We start from the raw sequence: 7,784 nt of genomic DNA, 5'->3' as shown, positions 1-7,784 counted from the left end.
TTTTATTCCTCTTTTCCAAACTGGATGCCTTCTATATCATTTTCTAATCTGATTTCATGGACAGAAATTCAGTATAATGAGAGTAGATATCTTGTTATTGATCCTGATCTTAGAAGTAAAGCATTCAGTCTTCTACCATAAAGTGTGATGTTAGTTATAGAGTTTATTGCCTTCATCAGTTAGAGGAAGTTTTCTATTTCTAGTTTCTTAAGAGTTTTTATACAGAATAGATGTTAGATTTTATCAAATTATTTTTCTGCATTTATTGAGATTACCCTGCTGCTTCTCATTTTTGGTTCATTGGTAAGATGAATTACACTGAGTGATTTTCAAATGTTTAACCAATCCTGCATTCCTGGGGGACAAAACTCAGTGGATCATGGTGGATCATACGTTTTCTGTATTGATGGACTCTGTGCTTCCACCTGGACGGCTTCTATTGCTGTGTATTCAAGTACACAAATGTGTCCTTCTGCCCTGTCTAATCTGCCATTTATTCTGTCCACTGGGTTTGTCATCTAACACTACAGTTTTCACCTCTATAAGGACAATTTGGGTCTGTTTTATAATTTCCATGTCTCTACTTAATTTCTGAACATACAGAATACAGTTATTACAAGTATTTGAAAATCTGTGCCAGTTCTGGGTCAGTTTGACTTCTCAAGGAGTTTCAATTTGATATTTCTTACCTGAGTGAGGTTAAATATCTTTTTAATATGGTTAGGGGCTAGTTCCATACCTTTCTTGTGAATTGGCTGCTCATGTCTTTTAAACATCTTTCAATAAGGTTAAAGGCCAGTGCTACATCTTTCTTATAAACTGCCGGCTCGTGTCTTTTTCACATTTTTCTATCAGGTTTTAGGTTGTTTGTTCTAAAAATTTTCAGAGTCAGTCGTCTTTTGGATTTGTTTATGGTATGTCTGTTCTGCCGCTTAAGATTTTAAGCAGTGTGATGCATCCTGGGTGAAATAGCAACCAGTGGACACCCAGAAGTGAGTGAGTTTCATAGGAAACCCAGAAAGCACCGCTAAGCCAAAAGACTGTGTCCCCAGGGGAGCACCTCAGGCTGGCTGACCCTGCTAGTTGATTAGGAACACAAGGCATGTGGTGAAGCACACAACTCTTTCCCCTTTCCTCCAGGGACGATAACCTGAATGAGAGACCTTGGGAGCTAGATGGACAGGACTTGGTCACACAGTGTCTCCTCCAAGAAGTTGGAAGCTTGTGGTAGCGATTCACAGAAATGAATTCCACCAGGGCCTCCATGGTGAGGTAAGCTCCAATGGAGGTGCCAGCAGTAAAACAAGGTGAGAAATGTGTCTGGTTTGTGAGGACACATGTTGAGAAGACCTTTGCACATGAGGCTCACACACCTCTGGTAAGCTCTGCCCCTCCCTGGGAACACTCATCAGTCTCAGGCTTGGGCTTTAACAGGGTCTCAGGTGGTCATTTCCTGCATCGGATCACCCAGCACAAACCGTCACCCTGTTAAAACCCAAGCCTGGGTAGCACACCTAGTGAGGTGACCATGAGCCCCAGATTTGAAACAAGACTAGATTCCAAGTGGAGAAAGTGTATTCACTGCAGTCTGACAGCCTGACGACAGTGGTTTCAGAATGGAAAATAGAAAACTGAGGAGAGCTACGTGAGCACTGAGAAAAGGAGGTGGGATGGAAATGGTTCCTCCTAGGTGGCCCAGAAGTACATGGTCTTCAAGGTGCATAAGAGCACCTTGTAGGAGGAAAGTGGAAGGACTATCATTTCCACAGACACTTAAATGCAGCCTCATTACCATGGAGGGATTTTAGGCAAGACATACAAAAACTAGGTAATGGTGAAAGGTGGGAGAGGACAGAAAGAACCCCCGAATCGTGTGGCAGTGGGGCAAGGTTTGGAGGAGACACCTTCTCCCTGCCATGTGACCCATCAGAACTGACATGGGGAGATGAGGATGGTAGGTGAGTTTGGAGGGCTCTTTAGGGGTGCTAAAAATGCCCCCTTTCTCCCACCAGAACATCTGGCTTGCTTCCCATCCTCCCCTAGAGGTGTCAGAATGGGGCTTTGTGATGTCAAGGCCCACCCAGAGCCACCATTGGCTGGGGGAGTGACTTGCTGACCCCATAAAGCTGAAGGATGTGGCCCCACAGGACACTGGGAAGGGGCGTATGAGGCTGGGATGGGGCTCTGGGACAGACTGCTGGGAGTCTTCAAAGTGGCCAAGGTGACCAGGAAGCCACAAGGGCCAAGCGCAGTTAGGGACTCCCAGCTGACTCGAAGCACCAAAGGGCTGAAGAAGACTCTGCATCAACAGAGACGCAAAAGCAGGGTCAAGGTGAGCTGAACCCACCCAAGCTCCTCTTGCTCATTGACACCCCCCATAAGAACCCCTCCCCTGTCCTTGCCTGGCACATACCCCGTCTCAGCCCATATCCCTTCTCCTGAAGCCCCCATTCCCATCCATACCCCACCCTCTTCCCCCAACCAGTGTCGTTCTGTGCTCACCCGCTTGTCTTTCTAGGTGACCAAGGCAACCAGGAGATTAAAGAGGCACCTTCCAGGGAGTTCGAGCAAAAAAGCCTCTCCAAAAGCTCCCGCCCCATCGAAGAAGGTTAAGAAAGCCGAGTTGCTCGTGCTTGTCAAACACTTCTACGGTGAGTGAAGAGCTGAATCAAAAGGAACACACGCAGGTCCCAGAGATTGTGGAGAAGGCCGCTGCTCCAACTGAAATAGTGGGCAGCCCCTGAAGTCCCCATTCCCATCCATACCCCACCCTCTTCCCCAAACCAGTGTCTTTCTGCACTCACCCGCTTGTCTTTCTAGGTGACCGTGAGGTTAGAGCCACCTTCCAGGGAGTTCAAGCAAAAAAGACTCCGAAAGCTCGCACCCCATCAGAGAAACTAAGAAAGCCATCAGAGCAGCCTGCCCCTCCAGCTGAAACAATGGGCAGAGCAGGGTCAGAGACCTCAGAAATCTCCAGGGGTCTAAGAAATGGCGAACTGTATAGACCCTGAATCTTATGTTAAATAAAATCCACCTGATATGAGCATGTGTGTGTCAGAGTTCTCTGATGGTGGGGAGCAGAGCACGAGGGGAAGAAGCAAGTATGTGAAGTGGGAGGGAGACGGGTGCTGCGGCGCTGGGGGTCAGACCAGAAGGTCCAGTTAGCCAGAAAGTGGGGGGAAGGACTCGGTCAGGACTGAGCCCCAAAGATACACTTCCCATGGGACAAGAAGACAAGGACTTAGTGTTTCTGTGTGTGTGTGTGCAGGAGAGGGGACTTAGCTAGGGAGTGGTGTTACGTGTGGAGTGGCAGTGCCATCTCCTAAAAAGGCCTACAAAGTAGTTGCTCCCAGGGCACCTACCTCATCGTAGTGTTTGTTGCATCTCACCGTATGTCAGCAACTACCAGCCCTCAAGAAAACCAGACGCCTTGCCTTACTAAAAGTTAGTCCAAAGGACTAAAAGAATGGTGGTTTTCAGTATGGAGATTTCTCAGAAAACTCAAAATAGAACTACCATATGACCCAGAAATTGCACTCCTGGGTATATATCCAAAAATAAAAACTACACACACTAATTTAAAAAGATACATGCACCCCAATGTTCATAGCAGCATTATTTACAGTTGCCAAGGTATGGAAGTGTCCATCCACAGAGGAATGGATGAAGAAGATGTGGTATATATATACAATGGAATACTATTCAGACATAAAAAAGAATGAAATCATGCCATTTGCAGCAACATGGATGGATCTAGAGATTATCATACTAAGTGAAGTAAGCCAGACAGAGAAAGACAAATACTGTATGCTATCACTTATATGTGGAATCTAAAAATGTAGTGAATATTTAAAAAAGGAAACAGACTCACAGATATAGAAAACAAACTAGCAGTTACCAGTGGGGAGAGGAAAGGGGGGATGAGCAAGATAAGGGTAGGGGATTAAGAGGTACAAACTATTATGTATAAAATAAATAAGCTACAAGGATGTATCGTACAACACAGGGAATGTAGCCAATATTTTATAATAACTGTAAATGGAGTATAACCTTTGAAAATTGTGAATTATTATGTTGTACACCTGTAACTTCTATAATATTGTACATCCACTATATCTCAGTTTTTTTTAAAAAAAGAGTTAAACCCTGTCTTTGAGGCACTCATCCGCTGCTACTCAAGGTTCTATTGATTTGTCAATTACACTGATGCACACAGATCCCACAAACTCCCATCCGTACCACAACAGAAGACCCAGGCTGAGCCAATCATTGTACTCCATCCTTGGTACAATCTTGGTCCAGGAGTGGACAATGGACCCATGGAGAGATAATTAGTATCTTCCCCAAGATTCAGAAATTGGAAGAAAGAAATCTTTCCACTAGATTAACTAAGGAAAATGTGAGTCTAGAGATATCTGTAGCCATCTTACCCATCACATGTAGAGCACATCTATGCAGAATGCAGCCAAGTAAAACAAAGAGATGGTGAGAGAGAAGGATTTGAGCCTCTGGACTCAGCATCTCAATTCATATATTTCTCAGTTTATGAGCCAATAAATCCCCATTTTGTTTAAGCTAGTCCATTTTGAGTTGGATTTCTATTACATGTACCAGAAAGAGCCTTACTAATTCAACGACTTGCTAAGGAAAGTGGCCATAGCCATGGATTTTACTTTGTGTTTTGAGTGAAATTAGCATACTTTCTGGATATATTTGATTGGAGTGGTATACAAGTTGAAAGCAACCAGAGTTGAAAATAACCAAGGCTGGGCATGAGATAGGACAAGTTCTTCCAAGGTGGCTGGTGCAGTCTTCCCAATAATAGAGCTCCTTTTGGGAAGGTAGCAAAACAAATTCTTTAGCAAAGTTGTTTAGGAAGTATTAGTTTGAAACATATGAAACCTGCATTTTTTAGGTCAGAAATTGTCAAATATTATCAATGTCACTTGATTCAACCTAATATAATTATTAAATAGAAGGAAGATGTTTCACCTGGGTTAAGCCGACATCATCACCCTGAGTGTGCAAGACTATTATTTTTGTTCTTTATAAAAGCCTCTATTGAAGTCTGGTGCATAATCTTGGAAGCACTGACACGCAAGTTGATTATATAGCTAGAAAACTGGCTTCATCTTTATGTTCATATATAAAGTATCTTAGGAAAAAATCTATACATCCTTTTTTTTTTTTTTTTTTTTTTTTTGCGGTACACGGGCATCCCACTGTTGTGGCCTCTCCCGCTGCGGAGCACAGGCTCCGGACGCGCAGGCTCAGGGGCCATGGCTCACGGGCCCAGCCGCTCCGCGGCATGTGGGATCTTCCCAGACAGGGGCACAAACCCGTGTCCCCTGCATCGGCAGGCGGACTCTCAACCACTGCGCCACCAGGGAAGCCCCATCCTTTTTTTAAAAAATAAATTTATTTATTTATTATTTATTTTTTGGCTGCATTGGGTCTTTGTTGCTGCGCGCGGCCCTCTCTAGTTGCGGTGAGCGGGGTCCACTCTTCACTGCGGTATGCGGGCTTCTCATTGCGGTGGCTTCTCTTGTTGCGGAGCTCAGGCTCTAGGTGTGCGGGCTTCAGTAGTTGTGGCTCACGGGTTCTAGAGCACAGGCTCAGTAGTTGTGGCGCACAGGCTTAGCTGCTCTGCGGCATGTGGGATCTTCCTGGACCAGGGCTCGAATCCCTGTCCCCTTCATTGGCAGGCGGATTCTTAACCACCGCGCCACCAGGGAAGCCCAAAATTTATACATTCTTGTGAACCTAATGATTCTCACAAACACAAGAGATTTTGAAAGATTTGACCAGCACTCTCAGTTTAGATCTTATCATTTAACCTCTACTACTATGAGAGTCTTGGCTGAGAGTATTCTTATTTCATTCATTAATTTAACAAATATTTATTAACCAAATGCAATGTACTAGGCTCTGTTCAATTGTATTGGATTTATAGCAATCCACCAAACAGACAAAATCTGTGCCTTCCTGGAACTTAAATTCTGGTGGGGAGAAACAGATAATAACTGAAAACTAAATTATATATTAGGAGTTCATAAGTACTATGGGCAATAATAATGCAGGAAACTGGGTAGGGAATGTGGTACAGTTTACCGTCTTATGTTGGTGTGATGGTCAGGGGAAATTTCACCAAGAACGTGTTATTTAGGCAAAGAATTGATGGTAATAAAAGAGCAAGTCTTGTATCTACCTGAAGGAGGAGTGTCTGGACAGATGAAACCAGAAGTTCAAACTCCCTGAGGTACCTGTATGACTAGCATTTTCCAGGAACAGGAAAGAGGCCAGCATGGCTAGAACAGAGTGAGAGAGGAAAATCATAGAGAAGAACAGAGGTCAGAGAGCCCACTGGAAGCCACGTCTGTGGCTTGTAGCCATTACAAGGATTGAGTGTTCACTTTAAGTGAGATGGAAGCCCTCAGAGCATCTTGAGCAGAGGAGTGGCATGATATGACTTATATTATGACAGAATCACTCTGGCTAATGTGTTGAGGACAGCCTGCAAGTGGACAAGGTTGGAAGCAATTATGTGGTCTAGCAGTGATCCAGCTTAGAGATGATGGTGACTTGCACTAGGCTGGTGATGGTGGAGGTGGTGAGAAGTGATGGGCTTCTGGTCATAATTTGAATATGAAGCCATACACCAATGGTCTCAATTAATCTTCATCGGGCCAGTTCTTCCCTAATACTCAGTTGGGAAAACTGTCCCATCTGTGCAATCTGGTGACATCCTTGCTACGCAAAAAGCAAAACAAAACATAACAAAGTAATAATCTTGCCATTTCATCATTTTCCTCCAATTTTCTTCTTAGCTTAAGGGCATTGCTCTTCTGGCTGTCATCATTAATAGCAGTTCCTGGGGCCATGCTCCATCATCAGAATAAAGAGACTAGGAAACCATTTGCTACGAGTGGTCAAATATACTTGATCCTTTATGAGAAAACCATTTTCCTGGCATCACCCTATGAATCCTCACTAAATGCTAATTCAGTTCATTACAGTCCAGTTTTAACGGGAAATGAAGGCATTTGATATTTTTCCAAAAAGCTTCTTTGGATTCAGCAGGTGTAGGGGGAGAGGTCAGAATGAGAATTACCGAGTGAGGGATTCAAGGGGGATAGTCAAGGGAATTTTCTTCTGAACTGGGCCTGTGGACTTGCTTCTCTTTGAACCATTTAAGGTGCTAATATGTTTTCAGAATAATCTTATACTCTACTTAAAACCACACTGTGTATTCAAAAGCATTTGCTCTGCACAATACAACCTCCCCAGTGTGTGTTTGCCTGCTAATAAACTCCCACCCAAGGTGTGTTATGTATTGGCAGACAGGCCCATACCCTGGGGTGTGTTACTGATTGCATAATTAGCCATCAATTATCACCAGTTCCATTTGCACCTGTTCCACTTGCAGATCTTTGGAATTTCAAGCTTGCCCAATTAGCATGTTCTGAACTTTCTCCCACTTGTGAGAAAGCGAGATCATACTCCCTCCTTTCAGGAACCTCTCCTTATGCAGGGGCTCCACAACAACCCTCTGAAAGGGGAGTATTTTAGGCAACCACTTTAGAGACATCGTGAAAATATTCATATGTCCAAAACAACAAAGTCCTAGCTATTTTTTGAGTTTGAAAGGGCTCCCGAGATCCTTTCCTTTTACTGATGAAGAAAGTCAGCCCTGAAAAGTGAACGTGACTTTCCCAACGTCAAGCCTGTTTCTACTCTGGCATGTGCTTAAAATTCACCTTTTACTTTGCGACGGAATTATTTTG

The sequence above is a fragment of the Hyperoodon ampullatus genome (genome assembly GCF_949752795.1).
Source record: "Hyperoodon ampullatus genome assembly, chromosome: X".
Taxonomy (NCBI): Eukaryota; Metazoa; Chordata; class Mammalia; order Artiodactyla; family Ziphiidae; genus Hyperoodon; species Hyperoodon ampullatus.
This window is presented reverse-complemented; position numbering follows the sequence as displayed.